Raw genomic sequence first — 19517 nt, 5'->3', positions numbered from 1 at the left:
AGACTAAAACTTTAAGACTATGCAAACTGTGTTTCTGAATTTTTATCTTCTTTTTTATGTCGCTACTAAAAGCAAAATCTCACACAACTCTAGGATGTTCTTTAATTAACCCTCATCTAACTCCCACTCGTTCACAGAAATACTTCCTTTCATGTCAATGAACATGATCTGAGTAAAGTTAAAGCCTAGATAATACCAATCTTACTTCAGGAATATTAAGGATTGTTGTAATATGACCAAAGATCAATACTCAGGAAGTTTCCTGGTGATGCAAAACTAGGGGAGTGGCTGATATACATGAAAGCTCTGCTGCCATTCTGTGGGACCTTGATAAACTGGGGAGTTGCATGGAGAGAAACTTAATAAGGTTCAACAAAGGCAAATGCAAGGTCCTGCATGTGGGGAGGAATAACCTCAAGTCCCAGCATGTAGGGAGGAATAACCCCAAGTCCTAGCACATTTTGGGGGCTGACCTGCTGGAAAGAAGCTCTGCGGAAAAGCACCTGGGAGTCTTGGTGGGTGACAAGCTGACCATGAGCCAGCATTGTCCTCCTTGTGGCCAGGAGGGCCAATGGTACCCTGGGGTGCATCGGGAAGAGTGTGGCCAGGGAGGTGATCCTGCCCCTCTACTCAGCCCCGGTGAGGCTCAACCTGCAGTACTGTGTTCGTTTCTGGGCTCCTTAGGACAAGAAAGACAAGGAGCTACTGAAGAAGGTCCAGAGGAGGGGCACAAATATGATGAGGGGTCTGGAGCATCTCTCTTATGAGGAGAGACTGTGGGAGCTGAGCCTGGTTAGTCTGGAGAAGACTGAGAGGGGATCTCATTAATGCATATAAATATCTCAAAACTGGTGACAAGAGGATGGTGCCAGACTCTTTTCAGTAGTCCCCAGCAACAGGACAAGGAGCAAAGGCCATAAACTAAACCACAAGATCTTCCACCTCAATGTGAAGAAGAACTTCTTTACACTGAGGATGGCAGAGCACTGGAACAGGCTGCCCAGGAAGGTTTTGGAGTCTCCCTCTCTGGATACATTCCAACCTGGGTGTGTTCCTGTGTCACCTGCTGTGTGTGTCTTTGCCTTGGCAGGAGGGTTGGACCAGATGATCTCCAGAGGTCCCTTCCAAACCCAACAATTCTGTGATTCTGTGAATGCCTATTTCAATATACTGCACAGAGGTAATGTTTTCCTGTACAGCACACATTACTGAGGATCTCTCTTTAGCATGATCTGTAGATGTGTTAGATTCATGCTTTTGATATGTAACCTATGATGAAAGAGATAGCCCCTCTGGATTGAAAGGACAGAAGTGCTGATAGCACACGCCATGCCAGAGGGAGATGATTAGCCAGAGGAATTGTAAGCACCTGGAGCCATTTGTTTCTTCTGGAGGAGTCAGTGCTGAGAGGAGTCAACACTCAAGTTGGCCTAGGGAAGAAAGGTAAGATGCCTTTGGCTTTTATTTGGTTTAGTTGTTTGTTTCCTTAACAAGATGAAAACAGAAGTCAACTTTGGGCCATGAATGAAAAGAAAAAAAAAAGAGTATTTTGTGTTATTTTTCACTCTCGAGCAGAAAGGAAATTGTCCAGGTTGTGCTGATATTTTTGTTGGCAGAAAGCATAGGTGTGGAAACCCAGTGGCTACCAGACTAACCTGGGGAAGGGAGAAGATGGTACAAGACAGCCTTGCTGCTCTTATTGTTATAGGGTCTTGAGACTGAGGATCCAAATTATGATGTTATGACAGTATTTATTAAAATATTCAATATTTTCCATCAATCTGACATATGGGGCTATGGAGATGAAGGTGACATAGGAGGGCATGCCTTCAAGCCATGGGCTGAAGTTTCTTTTTTACTCTTCGCCAGCCATACAAGGGGGAAGGCGAGTAAAGCTGAGGCTGTGACTCTGCAGTTTCTGCACTGACACGAGCACAGGCTGCTGCCAAAGACATGGAGAGGCACATTTTGACAACAGGCTGCCCTTATATTTAGAGTCATGGAATTACAGAATACCCTGAGTTGGAAGGGACCCACAATGATCATCAAAGTCCAGCTCCTGGCCCTGCACAGGACACTCCAAGAATCCCACCATGTGCCTGAGAGTGTTGTCCAAACGCTCCTTGAACTCTGTGAGGCTGGTGCTGTGACCACTTCCCTGGGGAGCCTGTTTCAGTGCCCCTGGCTGAAAAATCTTTTCCTGCTATCCTAACTAAACCTCCTCTGACACAACTTCAGGCTATTCCCTCAGGTCCTGTCACCACAAAGAAGAGGTCAGTACCTGCCCCTTCTCTTCCCCTGTTGAGGAAGTTGCAGACTGCAATGAGGTCTCCCCCCCATAGTTAATTCTGTTAGTTCCAGGCTTACTTGTTGATAGGAAATGGGGTATTACTCTGGCTTGCATGTAAAAAGCAGCAAAAGCTACAAAGGTAATGTATGACTCCCTAAGTACATAGGTTAAATTTCTCTTCTAGGTTTAATTTTTTCCAAAGCACTAGGGTTTTTGAGACTATCTTATCTTATCTTACCCGCTACACCCAATTTTTGCATAAATTTGATGATGAACATCAGCCATCATGACACCAGAGAGAGTGTTTTGGAGAACACCAAATGCCTGGACGTGGTGGTGGTACCACATGCCTCCATCCCTGATGTTCTCTGGCAGTAGGACCCAATTGAGTGGCAAGTTCCAGCCTTTCTCCCTTTCTTAGTAGGAATGCTCCGTCTGCAGGAAATAGGGATGAAGAACTTTAGCTTTGTTCACTGCTGATGATTCCAAAGTGTCCTGTTACTGTGCTTACTCCAAAGGTCACATCTTTATGAGCATGACGCCGCCAGCTCAGACAGATGCACTGACTTCAGGAGAGGTACAGCAACTAATTATTCTCTAATTAGCATAGGAGAGGTACAAATCCAGAGAAACGATCTGAAATCATTCCAGATTGCTTTTATGTACTGCCTTGCATGAGTTTTTTATTCACTTTTAAGTAATTCAGTAAATTTAAATCAAACTGAGGAAAGTATTTGTTCTTCTGATCCCTGCTTGCAGTTTCTTTTGATGCCATGAAGATTTTTGCCTTTTATTTTATACTCCTGTTATACCTTTTTACAACTTCTGTATTCCTAGTGCTTTTTGTCTACATTCTTGGGCTTGTTTGTTAAGCTAAGAGACTAAACATTTTAGAAGCTTCGTAGCCAGGGATCAGTGTGCCAGAGACCCCAAGGTCCTCTCCAGAACACATTCTGTAAACCAAGATAGAACCATCCAGGGGAAGGCTCCTTGGGGAGGGGGCTCACTTGAGCCTCTCATTGGGGAATCTTGGATAGATATGCTAATTAGTAAAACCTATAATGTTATACCCGATGTTGGGGGGACACACACACTCAGTGGGGTGCATCTCGATGCATATGACCTGGATGTGTACACCTAAGGATCCTTAAAATAAATACCAAGGTAAAATCCCTTTTCCCTTTCTAACCGTGTTTGACTCTTGATTTTAAGACCAGGAAAAGGCATCACTTTCAGAGAGTTTCAGACAACCATTTTCCTTCTAATCTCTACACACCCCTCACCTGCCCTTTCACTTTTTGTGGTGATGTCCAGACCTCTTTGGCGGTAGTCCTTTGACAAGCTTCTTCAGGCAATGCCTGAAGTGATGTCTCCAGCTGATGTGCTTTTTTGGGAACAGCCTTTTAACATACAAAACATCCAGAGACTGCGAAGGACAGATGTAGGAGTGCACCCTATTGCTAGCTATCCAGAATTTTTCCATCTATAAAGGAGAATAAAATGGTTTTGACCCCCTTTAAACATTTCTTTAGTGATGATGCCTGAAGGAGCACTGATAGCAGGCCACGTTCCATGGTACTGCCCACCTCGCTCATCTCTGCTGCCCCTTTTTCTCACCCTCTGTTGATTTGTGTTTTATAAAAGTTGTGAAGCAGAGATTAAATATGTGCAGAACCCAACAGAGTACAGCTTTGATCTGTGACCAGCTCTTACTATCAAACTCCTTGGTAATAACATGGAGTTCCTGGAGCACAGTTTTTTGTTCAATAATGTCCACAGGGAGAATTAGCACACAATTTCTGCAGTGTCTGAAGAAAGATGATGCTCAGCTGGTGCACAGATAGCATTCCTCTCTTCTTCCTGCCTACATACTTCCATGAAACATGCAGAAAGATAACATACAAGAGACCTTGTGGGTGAATTGCAGCTGGGCAGAGGTTCAGAATCATGAAGGCAGGAACTGAGAAATACCAGAGCCATGACTTATGTTTTACTTCCAGGTATTCTAAGCTAAAAATGGGCTGGCTGCTTTGTTTCCACTTAAGGAAAAACAAAACTGCAATGATACCATTGCAAGTGGTGTGCAAAGTGTAAAACAGACCACAGAGCAAAAGTAAGGCTGTCTTACTAGGCTGTAGACAGTAATACATCATTCTGCTAACAGAGGGCAATGTAGAAAAGCAAACATTTGTACAAAGCCTGTTCTTTCCTAAGTGTTAATTCAAGACATTTTTACTTTGCTTCTTCATGTTAAGTCAGATCCGTGTTTCTGGAATTACAGTGCTTCATATAAAATCTGAATGCATCTGTAGCCAAGACTGAGATGAGGATGCCCCAAATAACCATCCTCATAAAAACCTACTTCAGTCTATAATAAGTCACTCTCATCCTCCCAAGCTTTCTTGGAAGAAAAATCTAGAGGAAGTAAAATGGGATCTTGCTGACTCCAGTTTTTCCCCAGCTTCTCAGAAATAGTTCCATTAGAAGGCAATCATTGAAGCAATTTAAACCTACATTTAGAGGATGCTGAAGGATTTGTTTTTCTCCATGAGAATGTGCTTCAGGTTTCACATGTAGAAATGGGAGAAAAGGGTCACTCTGGCTCATAGTCTGCAAGGCTAATCGAGCAAATGCTGGGGAGATAGGCCAGCGTTTTGTGGTTTCTGGCTGCTTAACTGGCAATGGAATAATCAATCAAGTAAATAATAATAGAATCTTTTTATCTTTCTTAGACAGATTTGGATTTGGTAGGGACTACACAGGAAACATCTGAGCATAACCTTTCCTTGAATGCGTGGCAGCCATTGATGTACAGGTTCTGTGCCCTGGCTAGGAGAAAATTCCCCATTTGTCATCACCCCCGTAGCGCTTCTGTGGATAGAGCAGCTGCATCTCTTGCCCCTCTACAGCACTTGCACTGTGTGCAACAACAGCAGCCAGCAGCACTGTAACATAAATGTGTCCAAAATCATACTTCAATTTAATTACCTATAAAACCGTATTCAATAAAAGAGGAGGAAGAAGATGCCATTACTTTCCTTAAATAGATCAAATTTCAGTAATAATCCTTAAAATTCCTTTACCTTTGATTTAACGAATGCAGGAAGGGCCTGGGTAGTCACTAAATCAGCTGTGCGCTGGTAGGAGGAACTTGGTACCGCAGCAGAGATTCAGTGCTCTAATTAAATAGTTTCAGGCTATTGGAATTTTCCGTTATGAGAACAGAATGTTTGCCTCACAATTATGATGCTATCTTGACTTGTCTCATATATCACAGCCATGTGGAAATTAATTCTGAGGGGAATTTAGAATGTGTTCTTTACAGCACTCTCTTTTAGGAAGGTTGGAAAAAATGTGCTGTCCATTTAAAGGTCCTAAAGTGTGTTTCCAGTGCTTTTATAATGCATTCTTATACCTGACCTTTTCTTTTTATTATTTTCACATCAGAAAGAAAAAAAAAAAAAAAAGAAAAAAATCTGGGTTTCTTATCTTCTTAGTGGTGGAATTCTATAGGAGCTTTAAAAACTTTTCTTATGCTACAAATTCTTCCAATTTTCTGGGTGTAGAGCATTGTACCACTGCCTGTAATTTTTCTAACCAACCTACTCCAGGTTAGTTTCCATTTCAAAAGAACCTACTCCATTTGAAAGCACAGTTTCTTTTGCTCCTTTCTAAATATTTCATGGAGGTCATGCTTCTAAATTATGCAGGAAAGACTCCACAAAAAAAAAAAAAAAAAAAAAAGTAGACTCTATCAGGAATCAAAGCCATGGAAATGGTATTGTCTGCTAAGTGGTATCTGGGCATGCTCCTATTTAGTATAAAGGCAAGATGGTAATACAGTCCCAAGTATTCAGGAAGTCCTGTGGAGAGCAACAGCAGAACTGAAGAATACAGAACCAATTTGCTGATTGTGTTTTCAGCTGCAGTAATAGCACAAAACTCTCTTGCTGCATATCTTCTTTTTGGGTCTATTATAGATATATATATGTGTATGTATATAGAAATATGCAGGGTTTTGGGCTAGGCAGTAATTGGTACAGGGTGATTGGCAATAATGAACAGTGTGTGTATGTTGAAGCAAACTCTGAAAACAAACACTCCTGAAGCAGACATTGCTTTTTGTAAAGCTTATTTCACAGTTCGCTTTACCTGAAATAATTTTTCATATTTGCTGTGTTGCTGTTACAGAATGAGGCTGTCCCTGAATGGCAGCACTTGGCCATCGTCCTGTGCTCACAGGATGTGTGCACATCCAGTCCCACCCCACCTTGTATCAACCTAGAGGATGTGGAGTTACAGTTTAGTTCCTGGTGCAGGATTTCTGGCAAGGTTATGATTTGAGAATAAATCTAATACTTTCAGTCTGAAATAACTTTATCTGTATTTGTAAATTCTCAAAGGAAATAGTAAATATCATTTGAGGTGAAGATTTAATATTAATATCAATATTTCTCTGCATTTTTTTTCTTTTTTGTTAGATATACGCAATTTCTTTTTTATCCATTCTGAATTTTCTGTCTGGAAGAAAGAATTTCCACTTGCTGCCACTGAATTGTCATTGGGCTCATTACCTCCAATGAGATGAGCAGTGGCATGAAATAATTAAACTTACTTTCTGCTGGTAAGCAGGGAATATTTCCACCCTATTCCTTTTGATTTGACCTTTGGCTAAACATATTTGTCTTTGCTACATGCATGATATTTCTTCCCCTGGATGCAGTGTGTTGCTTATCGTGGATGAGACAGTGATTTCTACAGCATTGTTTTCAAAATTATGTTTGCAAGAAAGAAAATGTGATCTTTTATACTGCTGAATGATGACAAATTTTTGTCTACAGAAATCCTCATTAAGTGGCAATAAAATCTGATTTTTATGCCTATGAGAATTAATTTCCATAATGAAATTTTATTATTAATATTTTAAATGAAGTTGTGTTTCTCTGTTTATATAATGTAGTGTTTAATCACATAAGAATCTAAATCAGAGCTTTCTGGTGTAACCCACTACATAAGAATACCTCTTGGGAGATTTCACAAAAAATCAGGAGTTAATTCATAATGAAATGAAGATAAATAATACTTTTATTATAAGTTTTTCCTTAGTTACTAATAAAAAACATCCAAGATCATAAAAAAGAAAAAAAAAGTCTAACAATCTCCCAAAGTGAAAAATAAAAAAGCTGCCAATCAAAGTAAAATGTGCCCTAGTTACAGTGTGGCATGGGTTTGATTTACTGGAATCCAGACATTGTCTGTGGGTAAAAAGAATATTTCTAGAGAAATTTTCATTGCTTTTACTTTTAGGTCATTTGAGTGCTTATGAATATGGGTACCCTATCGACCAAAATATGTGAAAAATGCTGCATGGGAACCAGCAGCACAGGGTTACTCACACCATCCTCACACATTGTCCATCTGGATTTGATCAGAAGGAAAAACAAGGGAAATGTTGTTCCTTGTCCTGCCAGAGGTAAATTTCTGGGAACCTCTTGTTCCTTCTCCCTGTTTGATTTTTGCAATTAGTTTTATATTAGTAAAAACAGTCTTAGCATAGTAACTCCCTAACCCCAGCCAAGAAAGTAATTTTCCTTTTCTTGATTTCTCACTCTCACCTCTCTCGTTCTATTTAATTTTTCTTGGTTTTCAGTGGAAAAACTTGCCTGTCAGGGATAACAGAACTTGTGGGCTCGAGGCCCTTTGTAGCAAAGAACAGAGCATTAAACAAGGGTCTCCCTCACTTTTTCTTTGCCTCTTTGTCCTGTTTATCTCACCAAGGACCATGCAGCTGACAATTCACAGGGTCTAGTCTTCTCACCCACTGGAAAATCACTGTCAGACCACGGTGATAAATGGGGTGTTTAATCTCGAGAGAGTTAATTTTTGCAGCTAGGCTTTGTTACCAATTTCTTTCCCTATTACTGCAGGTCAGAACAAATGTCCTCAAACTTCTTGGAAGTATCTAGAGAAAGGCTGTGCATGTCTCTAGCTTCAGGGTAGATGTGAGAATAGGCAAGAAAACAATCAAGGGTGGAGCTGTGAAAGCTCTAACTCAACAAATAGGATATCATCTGCTGACTTATTTAATCAGAGGCTGGGGCGCATTTTAGTAAAACAAAGTTTTACTTTGCTTAAAAGAAACCTTAAGTTTCTGCTTTTGCTACCTTCACTCTCCTTGAGCAGCACATGATTTCTGAGAGATTGTGCTATTTCCGATAACTCAGGCTATTCGTAATTTCTGTAATAAATAGATTTTCATATTGAAAATACTGTACTGAAAGCCAATTCATACTGGAAACCAATGCTTTCATATTGGTTTTCAGTTCAGAAAAAGGGACTATACACTCTTTAAATTGGTCTGTGTCTTTTCTTAAGATGAGTGTGAGTGAACAAATAGGAAAACATCTTAGTAAGAAGTGGTTTAAACAGACAGCTCTGGTTCCATGTTGTATCAAATCTGTCTTGTAAAATGACGGCTGCTACAGCTGATAAAAATGTAAAAGTTATGGTACAGAAAAAAGGTCATAAGGTTACCTTATACCTATATAATAGTTAAGTACTGGCCAAGAACAACTGTCTGCCACAGAGGGGTTTAAGTGCATGGCCAACATGATCATTTGTGCCTTTGTGCAGTCAAAGGAAATAACTCCATTTAATTTTCAGAGAAATAATTTCAGAGAAAACAAACTTATGCTTGTTTTAAAATGAATTGTTTTATATTGAAATAAAACCAACAAATCTCTGGATACAACATCATTTTCCCTCTTAGTACAAGATGAATGCAAAGAAGTGAATGGGACATGTGAGTTGCTAATGCATCACTTAGTTTCCCACAGTGCCTTAAATGATAACGATTTAGTCATGCAAGACACTGTAAAGCTGGGTGAAAAGTTTCAGTGAAAAGGGGGAAAGAGAAGAATCTGTGACATAAATAATTCCTGTGTTTGGACAAATTCATAATGTGAGGATTCCTTTCAGGCACAATATGACCTAAAGTTACCACACAGGAAATTTAGATGAGTCACGGCCTCATGAGAATACAGTTAGAAACTCTTTTCCAAACCCAAGTAAGGAAAGGCAGAACTACTGGGGTAAGAGAATCCTGCTTGGAATAATACCTCAATAACTCTGCTTGCTGTTGAGCTGTGTATTTATTGGCAATTAATGTTGTTGTGCTGCTTCTCCCCATTCCCAACCTCCCCACACCAGATCTTCTTTGTACTTCCCATTTTTTCTTTAATTAGTTCTCTTCTTTGGTCCCAACATGTAGGAGAACTAAACAAGGCTTTCCAGCCTGCAAGTAAGATCAAAATCTGTAAAATGAAATGGAAGATGGAAACAAAATGCTGTTTGAACAACAAAAAAAGAAAAATCATTTTGATGAAGATCATGATACTGAGTCCTCAGTTACTACAGCAGTCTGGACACAAAACTATAAGAAGCTGGGGAGGGAGGGGGGAGGCGGAATCCACCCTAGCATCTTTCATTTTATTAAAACCCTGTCATTTTTGAGTGCTGCCATAAATTTAACCACCAGATTTATAAATCCAGACTTTGTGCCCAAGTCTAATTGCAGATCAGGAGGTGCTATGTGCGCACAGATTTTCATAGATTCACTTCAGAACAACTTTGATGTATGAAGGGCCTTTTGTCTCTTGTGTAGACCCAGCCACAATAATACAAAGAAACCAGCAGTAAAAGAAAGCATCTGCAGAACAACAGAGTATCAGTGAGCATGGATTTTGTGTGCTACAGTTAAACTTTTTCAATTTAATTCACTTTCTTCAGTATGTCTGTGGTGGTGTTTAGTTGGTTTGATAGGAGGAGGTGTGTAGATATGAATAATTTGTGAAGCCCACTGGATCTGGGATGTGTTAGGAGCTCCTGAGCTCTTCTGCCTGGAGCCCAAGAAAAGCTATTTGTAATATAAGTCAGGCAATGTTAGGAAAAACATACAGTAAAAATTAATGCAAGTTATCCTGTTGTGATTTTTTTCTTCTTTTATTGAAAAAACTTTGAATTTAGAAAGAGAAAAGTTGTCCCCAGGACAGTTAAGATGATAAAGTCATTCCTTCACATGTTTATGGTGCCTTCTGAGAGAAACATATCCTATTGGTGTCCTTTTTGTAACTTACTGAGTCTCCACAGCACATGGAAAGACTGAGCTGTAGGAAGTCAATTTGGCCCCCCCGATATGCAATAGTCTCTTAAGAGTGTGGGACTGCTTTGACAGGTTTCATAGAGGAAACGGAGAAGGGAGGGAGGGAAGGAGTTATATTTCTCCTTTTTCTCTTAGTGGGAACTTCACTGGACTGCTCAGATAATCTCTCTGTATTCCTCCCAGGCTATTTATCCTTGTTTCCACCACCAAACCTTTCTTTGCAATCCTGCTATGGAGAGCTATTATTTACAAGAGGATTTTAAAGGTTCTTTTTGTTGTACTTAGGGTGGGGATTTTTAAATTAAAATCACTGCAAATTGAAGATCAGTGAGCCTTGCTTCAATATAAAGGAAGTTAGATAAAATGATAATGAAATTTACTTTTAAATAATGTAGGCCTGAGCCAGAATGGGTTTTTTAATGGAAAATAAAATTAAAGGAAGCTCAAAAGGTCAGGAGTTAAAATCATAAGAGAAAATAATCACGCAAGGATCACAAACCACACAATTGACCTCTGACAGACATTCAGTATTCAAAAAGATATGGATTACCTTAATTTACTAAACACTTAAAAGGGATTTAAATCCTCATGCTTCAGAGCTAAGTCAAATTTCAAATGAATGGAATGAAGAAGAGCAATTTTCACTACATAAAGCTATCATTTCTTCATTGTCCATAAGGTAATTTCTTGGGATTTTTCTCCAGGGCTAACTTCTGTGAGGCCTAGGTTGCTGAGGCTGCTTCTGGCTGGTGGGTCAAATTATATTTCTGCAGTGCAAGTGACCACAAGGTAAAGTAGATATGGTGTGATTTCCCCCTTCAAGAAATTGGTTACAGCACCAGCACATCTTTTAGGAAATCTTTGGATCCCTGCTGTCCTCCTAAGATGCCCTAGTTCAGCTACTGGAAAGAAGACACATCCCAGGTGACTCATTAGCAAAGAGAGGAATTGGGAAGCGCACACAGAAGAAAATAGGATCCCACAGGCCCTTTTATGCTTTACTGTGCTTTGTGTAGGATTCTCATCAAAGGTAGTTTTGCTTTTAAGAGGAGTTTCTTGTTTCAATTCAGTCATCTTTGTGAGAATGCTAATAATCTTTCCATAGCAAGAAAATGGGTCTTTTAAGCTTTGGCCAATGATCCAATTTTTTTTCAGCTCCATTCCAATAAAGTCTTCTGAAGTCCCCTAAGTGCACAAACAAGACAGACTGTAGTAAACTCTCTAACAACAGATTCTCATTTCAGTGGAGTCACAAGCAAGACATTTTTATCCATATACAGGAGCAAAAGGCTCTGATGTGGTAATTTTCTCCTCCTTTACTTCCTTTTCTCCTCCTTCCTTCATATTCACCTCGACATATTTAAATCTAGACACACATGGCTGTACATCTGCATTCATAACCCAGAGCTGGAAGGCCCTGTGCTACACCCACCAGAGAAAACTGGAGTCTAGGGCTGGCTTGGGATATTCTGAGACTGGTCTGTTTTATCAGGAACAGCAGCTGGCATGGGAGCTGGTCTGGAGAGGACCAGACAGGCTGCTCTCAGCAGGATGTTTTGCTAAATTGGGTTTGCTGTTACTGCTGTTTTTTTAATTGCCTAGCTGCTCTGTAAAAGGTACTCATAGCTATGATGGACCCCTTGTAGTCTGTTGAATAAGTTCAGGTTCTAACATGGCTCCTTTCACAGCTTTCCATTTTCCTGTCAACTCAGAATTGATATTTGGTAATACTTTCACATACTCTCTTCCAGGGGCTCATACCCATTTATTTTTTTCAAAAGATGCTGAGTTATATTAAAATTCTAATAGAACTTTGCTTCCCAGATACCTAAGTTGCCCTTGAAAAGCTTTTCAAGCTTTTTAACCAGTAATTTGTTACATTACAAAAAAACAAAACAAAACAAAACAAAAAAAAAAAAAGGGCAAAGTTTATATGTGCAATTTTTAACAACAAAAAAAAAGTATTGAAAATTTTGATATTCATCCTGCTCAAAGAAGCAGGATTAAAACACAAATGGGCCTAATGTCTCTGTAAGCATTGCAATCAGAACAGGGAACTCTTTGTAATTCAATCATAGCAAAATTTCATCACAAGTAAGAATGGGAATATTGAAAAATGTATTTTAGTTTTCTAATACCTCCTGTAATAGAGAAGCAGCCCTGGAGTGCACATTCAAGACTGCATAATCTGGGCATTAGCTAAAGAGACAATGGCAGTAAAGATTCTTTAATTCAAAAAGCTGAGTGCTCAAATGACACAAAACCCACTAAGAAAGTGCTACAAAAGATGACGCAAACAAACTGCCAGCCACATAATTACTCTCCCAGCAGGCTCATCAGACAATTCCCAGCATGCCCTCCTGCCTCTTCTGGGAATGTTTTGACTAAATCTAACAAAATAATGGCTGCAGTCACCTCCTTTTATAGTCATTTGGGATACAAACTGGCAGCAGTGTCAAGTCCTTGCAGGAACGGATAGTTCTCACCAGCAGTATTTGACTGTCAGATGCAAAACACTTGGCAACACACAAGCACGTTGAAAGCCATTAGAAAAAACATCCTTTTTTTTCTAGACTGAGAAATCCTGAGGGAGAAAGCATGCTGAAATATGGACTTTGGATATGTTTCTTTTTAAGAGAAGAGAGGAGTTTTTTCTATCAGTCTAGGTTATTTAAGGAAAAAGTAAAAAATGCTTTTGGAAACTTCACAAGCAAACCATTCCACTCACTCTTCCTTAGCATAGGCATTATCTGTTCCCTCATTAGGAATGTGCAACTTGAACAAAATTAACTTCAGAAGCCATTTCATAGCACTTGTCCATTCATTACATCTTTCACTCCTATTCATAAATATTTGTTTAAAGAATTTGCTTCCAAAAATAGAACTAGATCTCAAATGCATGTTATGAGCCTGCCCATCTTGGGAGGTTCTACTAATGTTGGATAGGCACCAAAATGCATTTCTCTCTCTATAGATGTGGAGCTGAAGCAGTACCTGGGGCATAAGTCAATGGCCCTGTTGAAATCGGTTTCCTCTGGGACTAAAAACCCCCATGTGAGTATTGCTGTGTGTGCTAACATACTTTTGTGGGGGAGGAAAGTTATGAATCTCATGGTGTTTCTGGTTGCTTCACAAATTCCTGTTCCTTAAGGTGAGAAATGGCTATTAGCCTCTCTCTCTCTCCTGTCTGTCTCACATGGGCCACAGTATCTCTTTACCAGTGCAGCAAGGCATGTAACTTGCAAGTTAGGAAGAAGGACAAAATGAATCATCCAGAATGGAAGCCCTGAGGTGTTCCTTCTGCTGCATCCTCGGAGGACAAGGAAGTTTATGACTGCCCATTCAGCACTGGCAATGAGCTCATTCCTCTTCCAGCTCAGGCTTGGCTGCCCTGTTTTAGGTAGTCCTAGGAAGGGAGGGAGAACTGCTTCTAGAAATTTTTGCTTGTGAAATGGTTATGAAGTTGAAAATGTTGTCTTTAAAACCTCTTTAGATCTCTGAATCCTCATAAAGCAGAGTATTAAAATTTTGTTCTGTATTTTTTTACTTGACTCTACATGGTTTACAAGCTTAGGAGAGCTAAAAGATCTTTTCTGCCTTTGGAGAAAGCTGTCTTCATTGGTGACAATTCAAAATGTTAGACTATTTCAAAACATGTTATTTTCATGTCTAAGTGGATAGATCCATTTCAGTGTGTGAGTGAGAAAGTCTGCTCTCATCTCTCATTGTGTTTATGGAAGTGCATATTCTCAGACCAGGCTCCTCTTTTTTTGGGGGGGGTACATACACACAAACTTCACCATCTCAATTTACAGAATCAAAACTGTGTTGAAACAGTTTGTCATGGATTTTAGTCTTTAGGGTAATATGTTGGATAATCACAGAATCAAAAAATCACAGAATATTCTCAGTTGGAAGGAACCCACAAGGACCATAAAGTCCAACTCTTCATTGAATGGCCATACAGGGATTATAATGGATGATTTTCTCCGGATCTCATTGTAAATAAAGTTAATAATCCAGAATATTCTTCCTTTACAATACCTTTAAGAATTGCAAATAGAAATATGATCTCCACTGTTTGTGAAGCTAAACTTCATGTGAGATAGCTGGCAATATCCTGCATCTTCCAGAAAGATTATCTCCTTCAACCCTCAAGGGATCTGTTTCTCCTTTGTCTGGCCTGCTCCACCACTTTTTCCTGGTCACATTGGCTGTGTAAAGGCTGCTCCTGTTGCCTCTCATTCTGGATCTCACAGAGCCAGCCCTGAAAACAAATTAATTAACTTGAACATATGTCTGCAATGCTCCCCAGATCCTCTGCCTTCTGCCCACGGCAGCACAGGTCCTGCAGGACTTGCCTGGATGTCGTGATCAGAGCTACCACAACTGCACCACAGTCCCAGGCTTTTTGCTGTCCCTAAAAAGGACATTTTACTATTCCCACTGAATTCAGTGGAGCTGGGATTTGGCAGCTGCTCCTTCTGCTCAGTCCCCAGAACCTTGTGTCTGTAGGTATGGGTTCATTCATCATGGATTCAGGCTGGACAATCTCTTCTGCCAAATGGCCGGGAGCACAGGTTACATTGGGGATAAAGGATGCGAGAGGATGAGTCCTCACCTTTCTCTTACTTGCAGGGACCCAGCCCCACTCCATCTCTGCTGCCTGCTGCTGAAGGCGGAGCCAATCCCTCCATCTTCCCAGTCTTGCAGTCATTCCATCAGGTCCCAAAGGCACTGACCCACTGTTTTATCTGAAAACTTCTAGTTGAAGATGTGGTCTGAGAAAAAAGAGCATTCCTTTTCTTTGGGGTATATATTTCCCCCTGCACATCTCATCACAGCCTGATCTGTTTAAACATCAAAAGTACTTGTGTAAATATATACAACAAGGCTAAGTGATTAGAATAATCTAATGCAAATTTCAAAGACTCTGAGGAGATCTGAGAAATCAACACTGTCATAAGTTTCATTTCCACAGCATGAATGGAAATAATATTAGTAAAATACAGTTTGTACTTCAAAGAAAAGAAGTGTTGAAATGCTAATAAGTGAGAGGATTGCTGGAAGGTGGGGAGGGGAACATGGCAGGTGCAGGGTAAGCTCTTTCTCCAGTTGTAGATGCATTTTATTTGTTCATAAATACCTTAAAAATGTAATAACCTCTCTGTGAGCAATAAGGCATTCTTTTCTATTAACTTTTGCCATATACTATTTTCATGCATCCTCATTCATCTCCTGAGCCTGACTTCAACTCCATGGGCCAGCACTGCCCAGGGCATGGCCCTGGCCTCTCTTGGCAGCACCAGTGACAACCACCACAAGGGCTGAACATAAGAGCCATGTAAAGACACCCAAGGGAAGGGAAGCCTTCTCAAAGGCAGCATCCAGCCTCAGTCACCCTCTTCCCAGAGGCAGGGATCCCTCTTGGACAAAAGGGAACCAAGCAGGAAAGCAAAACATGGCACACAGATGACTCAAGCAAGAAAATGCAGTGGAGGCATAGCCCCTACAAGTGTCACCAGTCTGATATCTGCGTTTCTTGTTCACAGTCTGAGCATCTGCTCTGTCCCCATCACGTCCCGAAGTGGCACTGTGTCAACCCCGCTGATGGGCGGCGGAGGAGGGAGTCAAGGTGTGGGGGTATCATGTCTCCCATCTGATGGGCTCGTGAGAGAGCCTCATCTAAACATTTAGACTCAAACTCTGCCAAGGCTGCACAGCTTTGCCTGCTAGCAGGCAGTTCATAAAAAGGTCCTGGTCTCCGGAGCTGCCAGAGAAGGAGTAGCCCCCTCCCTGTGAGAGGAAGTGGCCTATCTGGCCCCTGAGCCGGGGCTGAGTCTTCCACCTCCTTTCCCTCCACTATATCTGCTGAGTCCCAGTGCAGCTCTACTGCCCAAAGTGCTCATTTCCTCCATCAGCATCACTTGCACTGAAAGTGCAGTGGACAGCTCCTCAGGGAGCTGATGGAGAGGTGGCACATCAAGGTTAGGAATGTCTTTTTTTTTCAGTTCTGAGGACAGGCATTTTCATGAGGAAAAAAAAGGTACATTTTTAGATCAATAAGAGGTGAACAGTTCAGAAATAAAAGCCTTTCCTTCAGAAATGCAAATCATTTGGATTGCTGTAACATCTCCAGGGCTCTAATGATCTAAAGCACTGTCTTTTTTGCTGTCTGCAAAGCAGCCATAGCTTGACCTGTGAAGGACAATTTCATTTCAAGTGACCTGGGGAAGCAATAAAAATGAAAAGACAAAATGAAAAGAAATATTTATTTGAACACTCATGGCACTATTTTTATTTGCATCATAGAGATCATCGACCAGTTCTGTGTGATCTTTCCACTCCCTAGAAATTGCGATGTTCCACTATAGCAAATGCACTGTTTAAAGTCAATCATAAAACAGCTACAAGTACAACTTAAGCTTTTGCTATTATGGGCAAAACAAGAGAAAAGGTACTTTGTACTCCACCTGGAATTCTACTCACTCTGTACACAATGTTAATAAAATACAGATGCAGCTTGGGCCAGTGGCAATCAAGAGTCATTAACATCAGAAGCTGTTCAATGGCCTGTATGAGTAGTATTTTGTTGGTCTTAGCTCAGTGCCCATTAGACAGACATCTACATTACAGGCAGAGCCATCATGCCATTGGCAAGGACCACTGTGACACATATTCTCACTGAAGTCCCCTTTCGGAAGTAGGACTGACCACTTTTGGACACTGGTGGGGTCCCTGCATCCCAGCACCACTCATGCTCATAACCTCCGTGGTCCCTGAGGGCAGAATGTGCACATGCCGGGCTTTTGGGTAAGTAATAAAATGCAAATAGGGGCCAACAGAGAAAGCTGTGACTGATGTAAGAGCAGCAAGGAAAACCTATCAGGCTGTCTGTCTTACATGGAGGGAGGTGATACTTGTTCCCCTTCTGAGCATCCAGAACGTGTCCCACATGTGACTACAGCCAAAGGCATTGCTGCAACAAGAGACACTGTGTACCTGCAAAACATCTCTCTGAGTGTAGAACATCCAGCACAGACAACCAGGGCTTTGCTATCTAACAGATCTGTCGGATCAATTAGAGGAAAAAATTGGTAAGCACATCTCTCCTCTGCCCTGCAACATTTCTCTAACCTGTCTGTGTTTTTTCTCCTGTGAGATTGCTAAATTCAGAGCATAATCCTGAGGCAGTACCTCCCATACCACCCTTTCTGGTTTGTCCTGCTCTCTCTAAACCAGCACTGCATTTGGCATGGGAGAAACATCATTTTCCATCCCTGTGTTGCAGGATCACCCTTTTTGAGGCACGCAGGGATGCGCTGCCAGCAGGGCATGCTGTAGTCCAGCTTTCAAGCCTCACTGGATCCATACGCTTCCAATGATCAGGGTGATTTTTCCCCTGGTTTCTGCGTGGCTATGAGTTGTAGCTGTCTCATCCATACAACTGTGGCCATATGCTCTTGGGTACCAGGAGGAGCAAGAAAAAATATATTACAATCTTCAGGGAAATGTGTCCATCATTATCCCAGTTGCCACCACAACAGGATAGGGCTGGGGAGCTTCCAGTTCTCCTGTGGAGACTCTCTACTCTTCTGTGACACGACGTTTTGCACTCAGATTTGTCACGCACCTCCCAGGTTGGAAATCATATTTTGAGCCATTAAATCCCCCAGTCCTGTCTCCAGTAATATGCTTCATAGAAAAATGTCTGGAAGGCCTTTTTTGCTGTGAAAATACAGTAATAAATTTGGGGTTTAAGGCTGTAAGGATCTAGAAATATGTATTCATTCATTGAGATGCTTTAAAAAGAGTACAAAGCTAAGCAGGTGATAATAAAGTAGGTCTGATTTATACAGTAATACAGTAAAAGGGCTGTGCAGGAAAAAGGCAAACAATCATTTTATGGATGTTTATGCACATTAACTTTCTTAGTGATTATACAGTCTCTAACATCTAGATTTTCAGGGGGTTTTGTAATGCTTCAAAGGAATATAGCTGCAAATAGACAAGTATCAGTTTAATTTCTTTCATTTCAGTAACAGCAAATGCATATTTTTGCTTTCAGATGCTGCCTCTTCTGCTAGTAGTACTTATATTTTTGTCTGCTTTTCTCCTGATAAAATTCCACTGATGTCAACTACAGCAAACCTTCATGCTTGCTAAATGTGTGAACAAGAAGGGAATAAGGGCCACACTAAACAAACAAAAGTCGATCATCAAGGAATAAGTGGGGCTTTTAGCCTGCTCAAAGAAAAGGTAAGTGGAAGGAGCTTTATATGACTCTTCTTCCATGCTCAAAGGTGGATGGTGTTATTTAGATAAAAGCTTATTTTTTGCCTTCTTTTTTCCTTGTGTGCTCTCAGAGGAAATTATACTGAAAAGGCTAAAGCCACTGACATTTTGGTGTTGTGAAAGAGTGAGAATGTAAGCTAGAAATTAATGGAAGTGTATCCCTAAGTCTATGATCCATTAAGTTTTGTTGCATCCCTGAGAAATGAAGCATTGAGTATTTTCCTAAAATCAATATCCTACAGGGGTGAAAGCAAGATTAGTATCTTTCAATGCAACAGCCCAGTAAGTACCTAGGTATAAATACAAAATAACTCTGGTTTACTTAAAGGGACTGCCCTGAATAAGTACCAATGCAGCTGAGGACAACCCAGGGCCTCTAATCCCAGCCTGGATGTTTCCAAGCTAGTGTTTCCAATGCTCTGCATCTGCCAGGAGCAGCTCACTGGAGGGGAGGAATACGACCTCCCGTGCCTTGCCTGAAATGGATCTGAACAGATGTTTTCAGGGCTGGTCAGCTGCAGCAGGTTTTCTTTTCAATAGGATGAAATAAAGAAAATAACTCTCCAGGGGGGTTCTTTACACTGAATACCTGAACCTTAAATACAGAGAGAAGCCAGGCATTAAAAGAGTGCCAGCTTCAAAAAGTTGTTGGCACTGACAGACGTGGCTGATCAATGGTTTTTGTTGCTACAAGGGGAGCTTTAACTGAATCTGCTTCCCCTTGGTCTGCTGCCAGGGACAGCAGCAGAGGTCTCTGAGGAGCTAAGGAAG

At 40.9% G+C, this 19517-nt stretch overlaps 1 long non-coding RNA gene across 4 annotated transcripts; it reads left to right on the top strand.

Moving 5' to 3' along the window:
* The first annotated feature begins 1378 nt into the window (after positions 1 to 1378).
* On the top strand, positions 1379 to 18903 carry LOC138109410 (uncharacterized). Of its 4 annotated transcripts, XR_011150453.1 has the most exons (6): positions 1379 to 1443; positions 2809 to 2867; positions 11156 to 11240; positions 13426 to 13505; positions 18520 to 18710; positions 18818 to 18903. It is a non-coding gene; the product is annotated as an uncharacterized lncRNA (long non-coding RNA). The 4 variants fall into 4 exon arrangements; XR_011150455.1 differs by lacking the exons at positions 18520 to 18710; positions 18818 to 18903 and adding an exon at positions 13659 to 14133; XR_011150452.1 differs by lacking the exons at positions 18520 to 18710; positions 18818 to 18903 and adding an exon at positions 13603 to 14133.
* The last annotated feature ends 614 nt before the right edge of the window (positions 18904 to 19517 follow it).

This window comes from Aphelocoma coerulescens, chromosome 4, assembly GCF_041296385.1.
Source record: "Aphelocoma coerulescens isolate FSJ_1873_10779 chromosome 4, UR_Acoe_1.0, whole genome shotgun sequence".
Classification (NCBI taxonomy): domain Eukaryota; kingdom Metazoa; phylum Chordata; class Aves; order Passeriformes; family Corvidae; genus Aphelocoma; species Aphelocoma coerulescens.
The sequence above is the reverse complement of the archived record's forward strand: the minus strand, read 5'-3'. Positions and strand labels throughout refer to the sequence as shown.